Genomic DNA, 17,169 nt, shown 5'->3' with positions numbered 1-17,169 from the left:
CTCCCTGCCTTCCCCATCCCCAATAATGGCTTTCAATTCTTCCAGTCCTGCCCGCCCCTCCTTTACATCACATCTCCACATGCCTTTCCTATTCTTTTTCCTACCACCCCCTTGAGCCCAATAATTAGGTGACCAACCACAATGGGAGGAGCTGCAGCCTCAGGCCTCAGCTTCAAGTGTAGGGCGCCCAGGCTGACTGGAGCTGTGGCCTCAGCAGGGCATACCCCTCAGCAGCTCTGGCAGCATCATCCTGCCTGAGGTGAATATAGCAGGACAGGCAGCCACAGATGGGCACCGAGACCCTCACCCCTCTGCCCCCGGGGCCAGGGCAGATGTGGGACCCAGACAGCTAGTGAGAGACGGATCAGATTTCCAGCAAAGTACATCTGCGACATCCTGTTCTGTGATTGGGATTTCTAAACTCTATTATAACTTTATGGAACCACAGACATGTATGCAGTTGGATATTACCCGAAAGAATATTAAGTGATGTATACCTGTAATGCAGAACATCTTCTTTGATCATAACGCTATAAAGCTAGAAATCAATAATAGAAAGAACACTAAAGAAAAAAAAAAAACATGGAAACTGAATAACAACTTACTTAAAAACTATTGGGTAATAGAAGAAATTAAAAATGAAATTGAAAAAATCTTAAAATCCAATGAGAAAGAGGTGGAGCCAACATGAAGCTATAGACAGAAGCGCCATGCCATCCTTCTGCAGCAAAGACCAGAAAAACTAAGTAAAACAGATACAAATGTCAATCCTGGAAGCCGAAGCATCAAATGAAAGAATAAAGAACTCAATCAAGCACCAAATGGGATAAGAAACTGACAGAGAACAAGGAGAACTACAGAGTGGAGGTCCCCTACCAGCTAAGGCAGCACGCATTTGCCATCTTGGACCACAGCCACAAAGGAACGCAAACAAGGAGTACAAGAAGGCAACTTCACAGAGCTCCCAACAGGAGACAGAGCACCCAGTAACCAGGGATACATGCTTTCCCACCCTCACCCTTTTTCCCTGTATGTGGCCTCCACTGCTTTCCAATGGGCCACGGTTACTCAGCTGGAGAGACACCAGCTCACTGCTGGCTGATTTGCCATCTTGGAACTCAGCCACCAAGGACTGCAGATAAGGAGGACGGGAAGGCAAACTTCATGGTGCTCCCAACAGGACACAGAGTACCCAGTAACTAGGGGTACACACTTTCCCACCTCCCAGCCTTGTTCCCTCGACACAGCCTCCAATAAAAAAAGAAAATAAAATAAAATAAGAAGAGGGAAAAAAAAAAGTGACCAATAAAAGTTCTTTCTGGTGGAACAGGGAAAGCTACTGATAGCTAGGAGAATCATGCTCCCCCTTGCCTGCTTTCTTCCTTGTTTCTGATGCCCCCTCAAAGGAGGTGGGTGCTAGGAACGGGTCACATTTAAAAACATTAAGTCAGCCACAGCTTTACTTGTTTGGAAGTCCAAGGCAAGAACCAATGATGGGCTCAGGAGAGACAGCACCAAGAAGCATAGCCCCTTCCCGCACCTAATGGGAAGGGCGGGGCTGCTCACTAGATGGGGGGTGCTCAGTCACAGGTCTTCAATCAAGCATCTGCACCCACAGTCCTTCCCCTGGTGCACATTTATCCCTCAGGCGACTCACAGCGAGTGGCCTACGGCAGGACATGACTCAAGGATCCAGGATTTTAATTTTAGGCTCTCAGCCATCTTTCAGAATCTCTCAGGATCTCTTTACATCGTGGAGGGAGCAGATGTCTTTACCACTGCTACAGAATCTTCATCGAGGGTTGTTGCAAGTTAATTCCTGATCCTGTGGGAACAATGATAATTTTGTTTTATTTTTGCAAAAAAAAATTATATATGCACAGATTTGAGCTGCTTTACCTTTATCTAGTTTAGCCTGCAAGATTAATGCTCATTTAAAATTAAAATGAAAGGTTTTAATCTTCTGGCAACACATGGTTATCTTTGTATAAATCTTCCTATTCAAAAGAAATACATATATATACATACATATATTAAAATTAACTATACATAATTCTGTACTTTTTTCTCTTCTCGTTTTTTTTTTTTTTTTTTTAATTCCATAGAGGGTGTAGGAATCTTCAAGAAGAGAAAGAAGAGCAACTGGAGCAAATGATTCCCCTCTGTTCTTTTCACTTCAGTAGTCAGCAGCTGGGTGAGAAAGCTGACCCAGGCCACCCCTGGGTAACAAACTACACTTCCTCCTCACCCACCAGCTGGAGAAGCTCTGCTGCACCCCTTCTCTGCTGACTCCCAATCGACAAAGCTCCATCCCTCTAAGGAAGCGCTGACTGATTCTCTGTGTGCAGTACCACCGGGATCCAGCTACTCGGTGAGAAGAATTCAGTGTTAGAGCCTTAAATGAATTCATCGACATCATGAGCTCTTTGTGCTGCCACAGATCACCCCGCTCACAGCTGTGCCAGTCCCAGTGGAACCTGGACCGTCGTTCTTACCCTGACACAAAACCAGGAATAAGGACAGAGCTCTCTGTGATATTATAATGCATTCCCTTGTAAGGTCACACTCAATCGTTGGTTCACATGAACAAAACCCACTATAACAACATATTAACTATGTTTTCTAAGACAGTAATCCCTGAAATGACAACATTAATATGGAACTTATTTATAGACTAAGAAGCCAAGATATTTTCTTTGTCAGAACTGGAATCTTACAAGCACAGCTGTTGAACAGCAATTGTCACAGATGTCAAAACGTCTTTCAACATTTAGACAGTCACCTAGCCATTATTCTCGTGGGATCCATGAGTGCCTGGGAGAATCATACTTGACGGATGCAAAAAATAGGATAGCCATATGGTAAATACAACTCCCCATGTCCCAATCATCTAGTCTAGCAATTTCCCTGCTATTCTATACTGAGATGCAGCCCATCGTCTCAATTAAAACAAAGGGTTTATGCTTTTCCCCAATTGCTACTGAACATGAGAGCACGTAAGTTTTGTGAATCATCTTCCAATTCTCTACGCTGCACATAACCCACAAATGCTATTTATATTGATTCCAGAAGTTAACAATTCAGGGTCCCTATGCCAGAGAGAGAAGTCCCTGAGTGGCACAAATGCTGATGCGCTTGATTACTAGCTGATAGGTTGGAAGTTTGAACCCATCCAGAGGCGCCTTGGAAGACAGGCCTGGTGATCTACTTCTAAAAGGTCACAGCATTGAAAACCCTACGGAGCATTTCTACGCTGCACGCACGCTCTTGCTATGAGTCAGAATCGACTTGACAGCGACCAACAACAGCAACATACTGGAGGCGGAGTCCCTGGGTGGTGCAAACGGTTAAGCACTTGACTACTAACCAAAAGGGTGGTAGTTCGAAGCCACTCTGAGGCTCCCTGGAAGAAAGGCCTGCTGATCTGTTTCTGAAAGCTCACGGCATTGAAAACCCTACGGAACAGGTCTACTCTGCACACATGGTGTCACCATGAGTCAGAAATGATGCAAGGGCAACTGGTTTATTGGTTTACACTGGAGAGGGGTCTCATGCTCCATCAGTCTATCCTACCACTGCTCTCTTCTAGGAAAACTGCCATGGCCACAGCCATTACTGAAGCAAGTAGCCCTAGGCCACAAATGTTTGGACCATGTCATGGATTGAATTATGTCCCCCTCCACCACCAAAATGTGTGCATCAATTTGGCTGGGCCATGATTTCCAATATTGTGTGGTTTCCTCCACTGTATGATGGTAATTTTATGTTAAAGAGGATTAGTTGGGATTGTAACACCCTTACTAAGGTCACATCACTGATTCAATGTAAAGGGAGTTTCCCTGGGGTGTGGCCTGCACCACATTCATCTTTCACGAGATAAAAGGAAAGAGAAACTAGCAGAGAGGGGGACCTCATACCACCAAGAAAGAAACACTAGGAGCTAAGCCTGTCCTTTGGACCTGAGGTCCCTGCGCCTGAGAAGCTCCTCCACCAGAGGAAGATTGAGGGCAACGGCCTTCCTCCAGAGCCGACAGAGAAAGAAAGCCTTCCCTTGGAGCTGACGCCCTGAATTTGGACTTCTAGCCTACCAGGTTGTCAGAAAATAAATTTCCCTTTGTTAAAGCCATTCACTTGTGGTACTTCTGTTGTAGCAGCACTAGATGACTAAGACAGACCAGGAGAAGGTATCAGCATCCATAAGATTGCCTGGTTTAAGAGCTTAGGCCAAAAGGGATGATAGCTACTACAGAACCTATCCAGGTCTATTCTTTTCTTGGACTTTGGTCCATACACAGACCATCAGTAGGTAGTAGGAGCAAGAATGGCGAGCAAGAGCAGAAAAACCCCAGAAGAGAAACCTAAATGGAAACGCCATGTCATGTAAATGGCTAAGAAGTAGAGTACGAATGAGCAACCAGTGTTAGTGCAGACACACCCCGGAGTGGCACCAGACCAGGAACTATCTCCCTGCTCTTGAGTTAGGTCCCTCCCTGGCAGTAACAGAGGCCTCTGTTGATTTTGAGCCTCTGGGTCCAAGTCTTGCAGTAGCAGAACACAATTCTTCTAGTCTAATAGAACAAAATCAGCTCCCAGCATCACTTCAAGCACTGCGAGAAGCAGCTCTTTGGAGCCAGGTCATGTCAAAAATTAATGATCCAGCCCCTCGGAGCACCTGCACCTTCACCAACTCTAATCACTTCTCCCTCCCAAAAGACACCAAGCTCATCTCTTTAACAACCAGTAATTCTCAATCACAGGCACTTGGAAATGTGTACTGCAGGTGGGGTGGATATCTTTGGTTGACACAATGACTTGGTTAGGTTGGAGTAACATGGGCATCAAGTGACCAGGGATGCTAAATGTCCGAAATGGGCAGGACAGTTCCACATAATGATAAATCACGCCAATGCACCCTCCTTGAGAAATACTGGGCCCCCTCCAACATTCTGGGCAGACAAAACAGGGTAAGAAAGGCAAATTACAGACAGGAGAACAGTAAGAGAATAAGCAACATCCTCCCTCAGAAGTGAACCAGTCAAGTTAAGGCTGTCCAAAGGTCAATGTGATCCTCTATGCACCTCCTTCCCTCACCTCCAGCAATAATGATAAAGGCACACAAAGTTCTTACTCTCATACCCCCTCCCATGGGCCCAGTTAGCTTTCAATTTCATCTTTTAAACACTGCATTTCCACATCTTTTCATTTGTTCTAATTAGGAGAATTTCTTAGCAACTAAATAATTACTGCTATTGTTGATAATCGCAATGCCAAAACCAAACTCACTGCGATCAAGTCGATTCCAGCTCAGAGCAACCTGACAGGACAGAGTAGACTGCCACATAGGCTTTCCAAGGCTGTAATCTTTAGGGAAGCAGACTGCCCCATCTTTCTCCGTGTGAGCAACTGGTGGGTTCCATCCGTGACCTTACGGTTAGCAGCTGAGCACTTAAACACTACATCACCAGAGCTGCTTGATAATAGCAATAGAGTATCAACTGAAAATTTCTCCATGTTGCTAAAGGACTTAATTACTAAATCTGTGGTATAATACATCTATTGAAATTTCACTTTAGAGATTAATTCTTCAGAGGATAACTCTTCACAGATTAAGTTTATAAATTAATATCCTCTTGCGAAACAGTTTTTTGAGCCACGCTGGGGAAACAGAAGCCGTCAAATTCTCTTGCCACCTCTTCCAGACTCTTTATAAAGCTCTAAGCAGTATTCAAAGAGACGTTCTGCACAAACAAGCTTTACCACGGCTGGTCAGGGCATGGGGAGACCAAATGGAAAGAGACAGCTTAGCAGATTAAAGAGCAAATGTTTTAGAAGCAGTGCACTCACTTATGTGGGACAGAGACACACAGCACTTTCTATACCAGGCAGATGTCAGCACAAGATACAAAGTTCACCAAGATACAACTACAAAGTGAAAGTCTCCCCAGGGTACAGAAGTCCGAAACTCAATTCTGCTTTAAAGGAGTTGAGGTCTTGACTTAACTAGAACACACCATCCTCCAACTGGGGGTTTCCAGCCTGTATGAGTCAAACAGGGGTCATTACAGGCTGAAACAGTGCTGTCCAATAGAACTTTCTGTGATGATGAACATGCTCTACATCTCTGCTCTCTAATAAGGCAGCACTAAGCACATGTGGCTCCTGAGCACTTGAAAGGTGGCTAGTTCAACTGAATAAGTTTTCTTGATTGTATTTAGTCGTGTTAGTTTAAATATAAATAGCCACATGTGGCTTGTGGCTAGTGTACTAGACAGCATAGTTAAAGGCTTACACCATGGACTGGGAAAATAATCCAAAAGTATGTGAGAAGACAATCTTACTCATCTTCTGACTACCTGATAAAACACTTCCTTAACCCTTGCCCTCCATACACACACAGACACTATGCATAAGATTTCACCATGCATCACAAGAGCAGCACTCTCAAATTTTAGCATACGTCAGAATCACGGAGGGCTTGTTAAAACACAGATCATTGAGCTCCAACCCCAAGTTTCTGATTCAGGAGGTCTGGGTTGAGCCCCAATCATTTACATCTCTAACAAGTTCCCAAGTAATGCTGATGCTGCTAGGACCACACTCTGAGTAGCACTAGAATGAAAACTTCAACTATTCAAACACCAACTCTCATGGATTGAGTTGTGTCCCCCCTAAAATGTTTGTCAACCTGGCTAGGCCATGATTCCCAGTATTGTATGACTGTCCAACACTCTGTCATCTGATGGAATTTCCCATGGGTTGCAAACCCTACCTCTAGGATGTTAATGAGGTGGGATTAGGGGCAGTCATGTTAATGAGGCAAGACTCAATCTACAAAAATAGTCTGTATTTTAAATCAATCTCTTTCAAGATATAAAAGAGAGAAGTGAGTACAGAGACCTCCTACCACCAAGAATGCACAACCACAAGGGGGGCGCTTCCTTTGGATCCAAGGCCCCTGCACTGAGAAGTTCCTAGGATGGGAAGATTGATGACAAGGACCTTCCCTCAGAGCTCACACAGACAAAAAGCCTTCCCCTGGAGCTAGCGTCATGAATTTGGACTTCTAGACGCCTAAACTGTGAGAGAACAAATTTCTCTTTGTTAAAGCCATCCACTTGTGGCATTTCTGTTACAGCAGCACTAGATGACTAAGACACCAACCTATCTAGCAAAATATTTCTCTCACTGTCCCCTTTCTGCTACACAGAAGTGCCCTTTCTTCTAGTAAGAACTTAACACCAAGTAGTATAAATGCAGCGTAGAGAGAATATAAATAAACAAGGCTACCTGTCTAAGACGGCTTCTCCACGTATTAGATCAAAGATCTGTCCACATTTGTCATAAACTCTGTAAGTGTGTCTAATGCTACAGAGACCAGAAGCACAGTAAGGGTGAATGCAAGCCCGCCAGGATAGTTTATGTCTAATCCCCGCACTGACCCTGCCTTAGAGTCGAGTTGGTGCTCTCTATCAAAATAATGCAGATCACTCGGGTCTGGATCAGGATTACAGCCTTTGTCACCTTTCCAACACATACTTCTGAAGAATAACAAAAGAACACACATATCATAGTAAAGCGTTTATCAAAAGCGTATGTGAAGACATCTTTTTTCCATATTCCAACAGAGGAGACAGAAATGTAAAGGCTCTAGAACAAAGAGACTTCTCCAAACAGTCTCTGGTCTTCCTCAATTACCTGCAAAAACTCTTCTGTATCAGCAGTCATTTGAAAAGATATTTTGATTTGGGGGTTACTTCTCTGTGTCCTCTGGTCTACTTATGTATGCCTCACTTTCACACTACGAGATAGCCCCATCGAGTGCACTTTCCTGGCTGCTCATCTGAGCAGCGTCCTTCCTGCCTTCTCCACCCTCCCCTTCCTTTCCTCTCCAAAAGAAGGCCTTCATCCAGAATATACTGTCACAATAAACTAGGACAGGATGTCTTCAAGCAAACTCAGATGCCCGTACTCTTCACCATTTCCCACACCACTGAGCCTTCACCCTTCTCCGAATTCCCACTGCCCCTCACTTACTGCCATCACAAAGATTAAGAGTGATCTTTGGGTCCTGCAAATGTGGGGGACAGGCAGGTATTGTTTCCGAGCACTTAGAGAACCCCCTAGTTGCCACACAGTACTATGCCCATTACTTCCTTAGACTGCGTCTACAGGTCGGGAAACTGAGGCATGATGAGGTTAAATCATTAAAATACAGTCCCAGAGAAACTCAGAGCAAGATTAAATTCCTGTATCTCCCACTGTAGTCACTCAACTGGGGCTCTTTTGGTGCCCCTGCCCCCTTCCTGTAGACACCTGGCATGTCTGGAGACATTTTTGATTGTCACGATTGGGGAAGGGGGCAGTGCTACTGGCATCCAGTGGGCAGAGGCCAGTGATGCTGCTAAACATCCTCCAACAACCGCCCCCAACCCCCCTACAAGAACTGTCTGGACCAAAATGTCAACCGCATTGAGGCTGAGAAACTCTGGTCTACTGGTATCTCTAGGATTACGTTCTTTGGCCCCTAACTGATAGTTAAAGAATGGCTTACTCTACAATTTTATCATTGGACAGCATTTACACATGCCGGTCTACTGCTATTTCTGACATGCTATGCTTTTTAGCTACTGTTCAAACAGAGGATACAGAGAGTCATAGAGGGATACGAGTAGAGCTCACAAAGCCCAACTCTTTTCTTTTACTAAGAAAACCTGGCAGGACCAGCTCCTTTCCTTAGCAACCTCCATCCCCTGAGCTGTGGTCTGCCTGTGCCTGGCTGCTCACCTGGAGTCTCCGGTTGATGACATGGTCTTGCAGCTGCGTTTTTTCTGCTTTCATCCCCACACACGCGTCACTCCAGAGCAGTAATGATGTATGTTGATGGGAATCTCCAGAGATCTACACCCCCTAGTTGTGTGTTTTGCTCAGTAAATTACATTTATTACCGAGCCATGTGAGGCATCTAAGGACATCAGCCTTTCTGGTCGCCCTCTGTCTGAGGCTGGCAATGGGACATTATCTACTAAGGGCTCCAAAGTACTAAAGGAAGCTTAAGACAACACTCCAAACAGTTTTCAAGCTGAATACAACTTTTCTTTTTTAACTTTTCACTTTCTGTCCCTCTTTCCAAACCACCCTTGGCTCTGCCTAGATTTTATTAGTTGTAAATTTCTCTTCAAGGAGTCTGATTTGAGTTCAAGCTACAGAAGCTGGAGAGCTCGGAAAGAGATGTGGTATCTTTTCTACCCCTTCTTCCCAGACTTCCACCTGGACTCTCAGAAGGGTACACCAAACAGTGACTTTCTCCTTCTGGACTCAGAAATCTTCAGCACAAATGACAGTTCAAAGCCAGCCTTGGTCATAATTAATGTTCCAATGCCAATGCCTGATTCACTGTTGTTAGGTGCCATCAGATTCCCAGTTCTTTCTCCCATGGAGCCACTGGGAAGGTTCGAATTGCCAACCTTAGGGTTAGCAGCCAAGTGCTTAACAATTATGTCACCAGGGCTCCCTACCTGAATCACTAGGAACAGTAAAGAGATGAATAAATGGACATGTGACCACCAGTGACGAAGGATAAAGCGGAACTGGCAGAACCATGTGCTTTGCCAATGCTATTATCCACCAAACCTGGAATCCTCAACTCTCTGGCAAGCTGTTTCTTTTCTAGAAAAAGTAACTAACGAAAGAATAGTTAAGGAAAGTGATCCATGGAGAAGGAGGATGGTGGTTGAGGTAATGTGAGCTGGCAGAGCTAACAACCTGATAGGGTACAGGAAAAGGGCAATCAGACCTGGTTCCATTCTGGACAACACACCTCAGGAAGGCCCAACAACCCTTCCCTGGTCCTAGGAAAATCACATCTCATACAAAGAAGTCCCTAATAATGCCTGAGATATTTCAATGCACATAATGAATTCCATCCTATCACCCAAAACCTAATGGTTTTCTCTTCACAATTACTGACTAGCATGGTGTCTATGAGTTGAATCAATAGATGCTTTGGAAACTTTTCACAGGCAGGGCATCCCGTTGCAGTAACTTCGAGAGGCTGGAGAGACAATAGTCCCTATGACTTGGCAAAGTCAGAGTAGCAATGGCAGCCACTGCCCCTGCCTTACCCTGGAGTAGGGAGTGTGGCAGCCTTCAAACACACGTCTTCACAACTCATCAGCTCTGCTGCTTTTCACCACACACTCACTTCTGCATGCTGGACCACGATCGATCAATCACCAACTGCCAGAGACAAAAAAAAAATGAATGAATGCATTAGGCCAAAAGACCCACGACTTCAAGTACTAGGTCACTGCTCGAATGTATTTGTTAGAGCTGGCTAAGCACTTAAGAAATAGACCCAAACAAATATAATGTCTCAAGCTCTATAAAAGTTTACTTCTGGCTCCTGTACACATACCGGACAGGTGACAGACCCGTCACTGTGGTGGGCTTTCTCAATGCAGTGATCCAGGTACCCAGGCTGACAACAGTCTTGCCATCTCTAAACAATTTCTAAGGTTGCTCTGGGGTAAGGCGGGGCCAAGATGGTGGAGTAGTTAGATGCTTCCAGCGATCCCTATTACAACAAAGACCAAAAAAAAAAACAAGTGAGACGTTTATATATATGAAAAGGTAGGAGCCCTGAACATCACAGGCAAAGTTCAGAAATCGGACTGAGCTGAGCGGCAGGCAGAGGGAGAGATGGTTCAGAAGCGGCAAGGAGTTGCCAGACCTGACTCGGCAGGAACCAGCGCCACTCAGGCACAATTCCCCAGAACAACCACAGCAGAGCTGGCGGTAATGTACGGGATGCGGGTTCCTCAGGGAGAGACAGCGGGCCGCACAGTCTACTCACATCTCCCCAACCAGAGAAGAATAGCACTCTTGGCAAAAGCTAAGTACTTGCACTTATTTTACCACACCGCCAGCCCCCAAGCCGGCTTCAGTGGCTGTCGATTTCCCTGGGCCTGAGACAGGTCCTGCTGCGTACTCTGAGCCATTCCCCTGGCCTTGGGAGAAAAGATAATGTGCCAGCTGCACTAAGCTGGGAGGCTCAGGACAGAAGCAGGTCCTGTTCAGGCAGACTTCGAACACCTTTAACCCCTGCAGAGACTTGTGTGGGCCCATTTCAGATCAGGCCCTTGTTGGTAGACTGCAAATGTACCTGCTCGAAATGTGATTTCAACTGTTTCAGCTGTGTGGTGGAGAGGTAGGTTTTTGATGTTTGACACTGCTTTGCCTATTAAACAGGGTCCTCACCTACCCACATCAGGGGCCTGAGGACTGGTGGCTCCACCCACATCACCTAGCCACCCACAACAGGGGTCCAACTGGTGCCTACCAGTCCTTACAACTGAAAGCACTGGGTCCCCATGGTCCAGCTGCAGAACTGAACCACCTTTGCATTCTAGGGAACAGGAACATGCTTTCCTCACAGACACTCAGGGGACAGCTGACAACCACCTGCCTTGTTCAGAGCATGACTCCCTGCTGCAACCAGATGCCTGTGGGTACACCAATCTCCCCTGTGCCTCGAAGACCAAGGATGCTCTGGGGAGTCCTCTCCTTTCAAGCCAGCTAGCAGTGGAAAACACAATGGAGGAGGTTGCATGGGTGTTATTCAGTTTGTCTCTTTTCCCTAGAAATGGATCACAGTACTTCCTACTTCCACTCACATTTTGCTGGCTAGAACTCAGCCACTAGTTGGCTAGAACTATCCACATGGACTGCTAGGCAGCCAGGAGTCTCCGTTGTACAAGGCTGACTCCAGCCCAATCAGGAAGAGAGCATTAGGTGTGTTGTTGTTGTTGTTAGGTGCCGTCAATTCTAACTCACAGAGACCCTGTGTACAACAGAATGAAACACTGCCTGGTTCTGTGCCATCCTCACAATAGTTGCTATGTTAAAGCCCACTGTTTCTGTCACTGTGTCAATCCGTCCGATTGAGGGTTTTTCTCTTTTTGGGTGACCCTCTATTTTTCCGAGCATGATGTTCTTCACTGCCTGGACCCTCCTGATCACGCGTCCAAAGTACGTGACATGAAGTTTTGCTATCCTCACATCTAACGAACATCCTGGCTGCATAAGGTTTAGAGCAAGAAATTTTGGATAAGACACAAGCACAGCAACCTTGACTTAGTTTCTTAACAACTCTGAGTCTTGATTTCCTCATCTGTAAAATATCCTGTCTTCCTCTGAGGGTCACTGTTGTCACTGTTCTTAGGTGTTGGTGAACTGGTTCCAACTCATCGCGACCGTATTAGGAGACTCAGAATGAGACAAAGCAGCAGTTCTCAGACTCCCTGTGCGTCCACATCACCTCAGCATCTTGGTAAAATGTAGATTCTAACTCAGGAGGACAGAGTGAGGTCTGAGATTGTGCTTTTCTGGGAAGTTCCCAGGTGATGTCAATGCTGCTGGCCTCAGAGGAACAGAAGAGAGAGTAAAAAGGGATAGTTAGAGAATAGTTTTGTAAACCACAAAGTGATTTGCAGATATAAAGAATAATTTTCCTGGTCCTCACTTTAACTGATTATAAATGAATCCCCAACTAGCCAGCAGTTCTAGGATGTGTTTAGTATGAGCATCAGATAGAATTTGACAGTCACAGGGTTTGGAGAATAGGAAGAATTTAAGGAGTTACTATCCACCACTCCCTTCCCCCCCTCCCCACCCCCTTATTTCTAAGACAAGGAATCAAATTCAGAGAAATCACTGATGCCCCCAAAATCTCTCAGTAACTTAGTGGTGTGGTAGGATTAGAATGCAAACATTTGACTTTTTTTCTGTCATTAAATAAACTAAATGATAACCTTGTAAAGAAAGGGTACTTTTATGCTTCACTGAACAAATATGATTCTGGCCCATACCCAAAAAGGTCCCAGAAGGTGAAATTCAACAAGAAAGGCCACCAGGGTACTAAATACAGGCAAGCTGTCACATGGTACACAGCAAGGGATTTTTCAGGAAAATGATCTTCAAAATGCAGTGAGCCCTAATAAAGTTACGTCCCATGTATCCAAAATATCATGTAAACGCAAATTTCCTTCTTTTTACTTTCTGGCAAAAATCAGAATTTTGTTTCCAATGTATACAAACTCTAGTCATTCCTATTCAGGGATAATTAGAAAAAGAGAGAGCTTGGGGTAGCAAACAGAAAAAGGAAATAAATGAGTTCCCTGAAGAACAACAGTGGTTTCTGTGGCGAGCCATGAAGACAAAAAAATCTAAAGCTTTTTTCTTTTTGTATTCCTGGCATGTAAATTATCCTGCATCTGAGATGATGGTGGGTCCTAGGTGCTTAGAGAAGAACATCAGATGTAGGATCACTGACGTAAAAGACAACAGTCGAAAACTCCCAAGTCATAAATCAGAAAGGCACAGAATATCTGGAAACCAAATCGCAGTTGTCATCTCCAACAAAGCAAAGTGAATTTGAACATGTCTTGGTGAAATCAGGTAGGAGTACAACTGGGCCAATGAGCAACATCATGATAAAAGGAGAAAAGATTGCAGTTGTCAAGGATTTCATTTTACTTGGATCCACAATCAACAGCCATGGAAGCAGCAGTCAAGAAATCAAAAGACGCATTGCACTGGATAAATCTGCTGCAAAGCACGTCTTCAAAGTGTTGAAGAGCAAAGATGTCACCCTTGAAGACTAAGGTGCGTCTCACCCAAGCCATGGTATTTTCCATCACATCATCTGCATGTGAAAGCTAGACAATGAATAAGACCAAAGAAGAACTGACGCCTTTGAACGGTGGTATTGGCGAAGAATATCGAATATACCATGGACCGCCAAAAGAATGAACAAATCTGTCTTAGAATAAGTACAGCCAGAATGCACCTTAGAAGCAAGGATGGCAAGACTGCGTCTCACATACTTTGGAGATGTTGTCAGGAGGGATCAGTCCCTAGAGAAGGACATCATGCTTCAGAGGACAGGGTCAGCAGAAAAGAGGAAGAACCTCAACGAGCTGGACTGACACAGTGGCTGAAACAATGAGCTCAAGCATAACAACGATTGTAAGGATGGCTAAGGACCGGGCAGTGTTTCGTTCTGTTGTGCACAGGGTCGCTATGAGTCAGAACTAACTTGACAGCACCTAACAACAACAACTTATTGAGCAAGGAATGGTAAATGAAAATCAATACTTGCATGAAAAAAGCCAAACTCATTGCCGTCGAGTCGATTCTGACTCATAGCGACCCTACAGGACAGAGTAGAACCGCCCCATTGAGTTTCCAAGGAGCGCATGGCGGATTCAAACTGCCAACCTCTTGGTTAGCAGCTGTAGCACTTAACCACTATACAACCAGGGTTTCCAATACTTGCATATTCATTATTAATTTAAGATGAGTAAATATGAATATCTTCATTTAGTGAGCAATTTTAAGTATTTTTAATAAAAATTAAAATACTACCAGGAATTTCCATACCCCACCTCACAACCCTCTTCCACCAGAAGGCCTTTGACTCCTCAATCAAGAATTCTCCCATCCCGGGGGTTTTCCAGAATCTACTGCAGACTGGAGCGTTATTAGTCTTCTTTGTACCGTGGGCTTCTCTGGCAGTCTGTTGAAGCCAAGGGCTCCCTCCTCAGAACGATGTGTTAAACGCAGGATAAAACACATAGCATTAAAAAGGAAGTCATGTGGAGAAATTAGAATCCTGGGGCATTGCTGGTGGGACTGTAAAACAGCAGTCACTGTGGAAAACAGTTTGGCAGTTTCTCGAAACGTTCAACATAGAATTACCATATGACCCAGCAATTCCACTCCTAGGTATATACCCAAAATATCTGAAAGCAGGCACTCAAACAGATACTTGCAGACAAATTTTCAAGGCAGCATTATTCACAACAGCCAAAAGACAGAAACAACCCAAGTGTCCACCAACGGATGATAAACAGAACCTGGAACATACACACGATGGACTATTATTATTCGGCCATTAGGAGAAATGACGTTCAGATACATGCTACCACATGGATGACCCCTGAAAATATAAGCCCTTTTTTTTTTAGGGAGTTCAGGAACTTCAATTTAAGAACAAGTGATTGGGGAAGGGCTCTTCTGGGATGGTCAAAGTTTTTTCTTACAGGAAACAGACGGTGTGCAGAAAAGTTTTAAAAACCCAAAGATGCACAGAAAAATCCTGCTCGGGATCAGTCAGGGAAGAAAAGAATGAGCTGCAAAGAGAAGTCTAACCTTGACTTTCTCCCCAAACCCAACACTATTCATGACGTGCCTTTAAAATCCTACATTAAGGAATTACCCAGAGAATTTGCTTGGCCCCAGCCCTGCAGACAAAGCATGTTTTATGTCCTGATGGCAAGTGAAGGGAGGCAGCACTGGGAACTGGAAGATCCAGATGAGATCCAAGCTTCAGTCTTAGTCCCCTTGTTTTCTGCCACTAACTAGCCCTGTTAGCTTGGTCAGGTCACCTAGTTTCTGAATTGAAACTTCCTGGCTATAAAATGAAAAGTTTGAATTAAACCATCTCTGGAATTCTTTCTAGCTATGACTTTGTGATACTAAGATAATGCATAACTATCTGGGAAGAAATATTAACGAGTCGAAAGCCCGAAGCCACCATCCTGGGCACAGCTAGCTGCTGGGCTCTGGGGGCACCTTCTTTCTGGACTTGGAGAGTCCTTCCCAAGAAGGTTACACACTTCCCTGAGGCTCCATAGCCAGACTGCCTTCCCTGGAGCTGCAATGGAGGAGCCTCAGTCAGATCTCAGCACTGAGCTCCCTCTGAGTCAAGGGACGTTTTCATACTTGGGGAAACTCCTTCCTGAGAAGCTGGTTCTGTTCCCCTCACTGTCCCCAGCAGCAGAGGCAGTAGACGATCTGCTACTCCCAGAAGATGCTGCAGACTGGCTAGAAAGCCAAGCTGGGGCTCAAGGAATATCAGAAGCCCCTACACTAGCCACCTCCTGGACGCTGTCATCCTCTGTCCCTTCTCAGAAGACCTACCCAGCACCTATCATTTCTGTCTGGGCTTCTTGCATTCTGGGACAGCCAAGTCTGTCACCTACACGTACTCCCCTGAACTTAACATGCTGTTTTGCCAGCTGGCAAAGGCCTGTCCAGTGCAGCTGTGGGTCACCTCAACATCCCCGCCCAGCACCTGTGTTCACACCATGGCCATCTACCAGACGTCAGCATATGATGGAGGTCGTGAAGCACTGCCCCCACCTTGAGTGCCGCTCTGACTATAGCGATTGCTTAGACCCTCCTCAGCACCTTATCCAGTGGGAGGAAACCTGCATGCTGAGTATTTGGAGGACACCATCACTCTATGACATAGTGTGGGGTGCCCTAGGAGCCACCAGAGGTCGGTTCTGACTACCACCATCCACTTCAACTTCATGTGTAACAGCTCCTGCATGGGGGGCAGGAACCCATCCTCACCATCATCACACTGGAAGACTCCAATGGTAATCCGCTGGGACACAACAGTTTCGAGGTGCATATTTGTACTTGTCCTGGGAGACACAGATATACAGAGGAAGACAATTTCCATAAGAAGTGGGAGCCTTGCCCTGAGCCAGGCTCGGGGAGGATCACTAAGCGAACACTGCCCACCAGCACCAGCTCCTCTACCAAGCCAAAGAAGAAGCCACTGGATGAAAAATACTTCACTCTTCAGATCCATGGCCATGAATGCTTCAAGATGTTCCTAAAGCTCAACGAGGCCTTGGAGCTCAAGGATGCCCAGGCTGGGAAGCAGCCAGAGGGGAACAGGGCTCAATCCAGCCTTCCCAAGTCTAAGAAAAGGCAATCTACCTCCCGCCATAAAAAACTTATGTTCAACAGAGAGCAGCCTGACTCAGACTGATGTCCTTCACTTCCTGTCCCCCATTTACACACCCTGCCCCTGCCTTCCTTCCCTACCATTTTGAAATTCACATGCTTGAACCCCTGCTTCATACAGGTGTGCCTCCAAAACACTCAGGAACTTTTCACTTACCTTGGTCTGGGCCTCCACTAAAGATGTTGGCCTACACTGGTGATTTGGGGGGCATGAGGGCAGCTGGGACAATGCAGCTTAGATTTTAAGGTTTTTACTATAAACAATGCTTGGGAGAGAGAGGATAGCATTCCTGCATGTAAGAATTAGATTTTAAAACCAGTCATAGAACTGGCCATACCTGGGTTGGA

General features: G+C 45.3%; 1 long non-coding RNA gene and 1 pseudogene across 5 annotated transcripts in view; one reads left to right on the top strand and one right to left on the bottom strand.

The window, feature by feature from the left end:
* LOC111749362 (uncharacterized) overlaps window positions 1-10,635 on the bottom strand; it is a 336,945-nt gene extending 326,310 nt beyond the window's left edge. For 2 of the 5 annotated variants that reach the window (XR_010319521.1, XR_010319525.1), the window contains exons 1-3: window positions 10,415-10,620; window positions 10,122-10,236; window positions 1,658-1,825 (exon numbers count right to left, since the gene is read on the bottom strand). This is a non-coding gene — a long non-coding RNA (uncharacterized LOC111749362). Of the gene's footprint in view, window positions 1-1,657; window positions 1,826-10,121; window positions 10,237-10,414 lie in introns of all 5 variants that reach the window. The other 3 variants (XR_010319522.1, XR_010319524.1, XR_010319523.1) reach the window with 3 other exon arrangements.
* A 5,050-nt stretch (window positions 10,636-15,685) lies between these two features.
* On the top strand, window positions 15,686-16,846 carry LOC135228731 (cellular tumor antigen p53-like; annotated as a pseudogene).
* Window positions 16,847-17,169: the final 323 nt, after the last annotated feature.

This window comes from Loxodonta africana, chromosome 27 (genome assembly GCF_030014295.1).
Source record: "Loxodonta africana isolate mLoxAfr1 chromosome 27, mLoxAfr1.hap2, whole genome shotgun sequence".
Taxonomy (NCBI): Eukaryota; Metazoa; Chordata; class Mammalia; order Proboscidea; family Elephantidae; genus Loxodonta; species Loxodonta africana.
The sequence above is the reverse complement of the archived record's forward strand: the minus strand, read 5'-3'. Positions and strand labels throughout refer to the sequence as shown.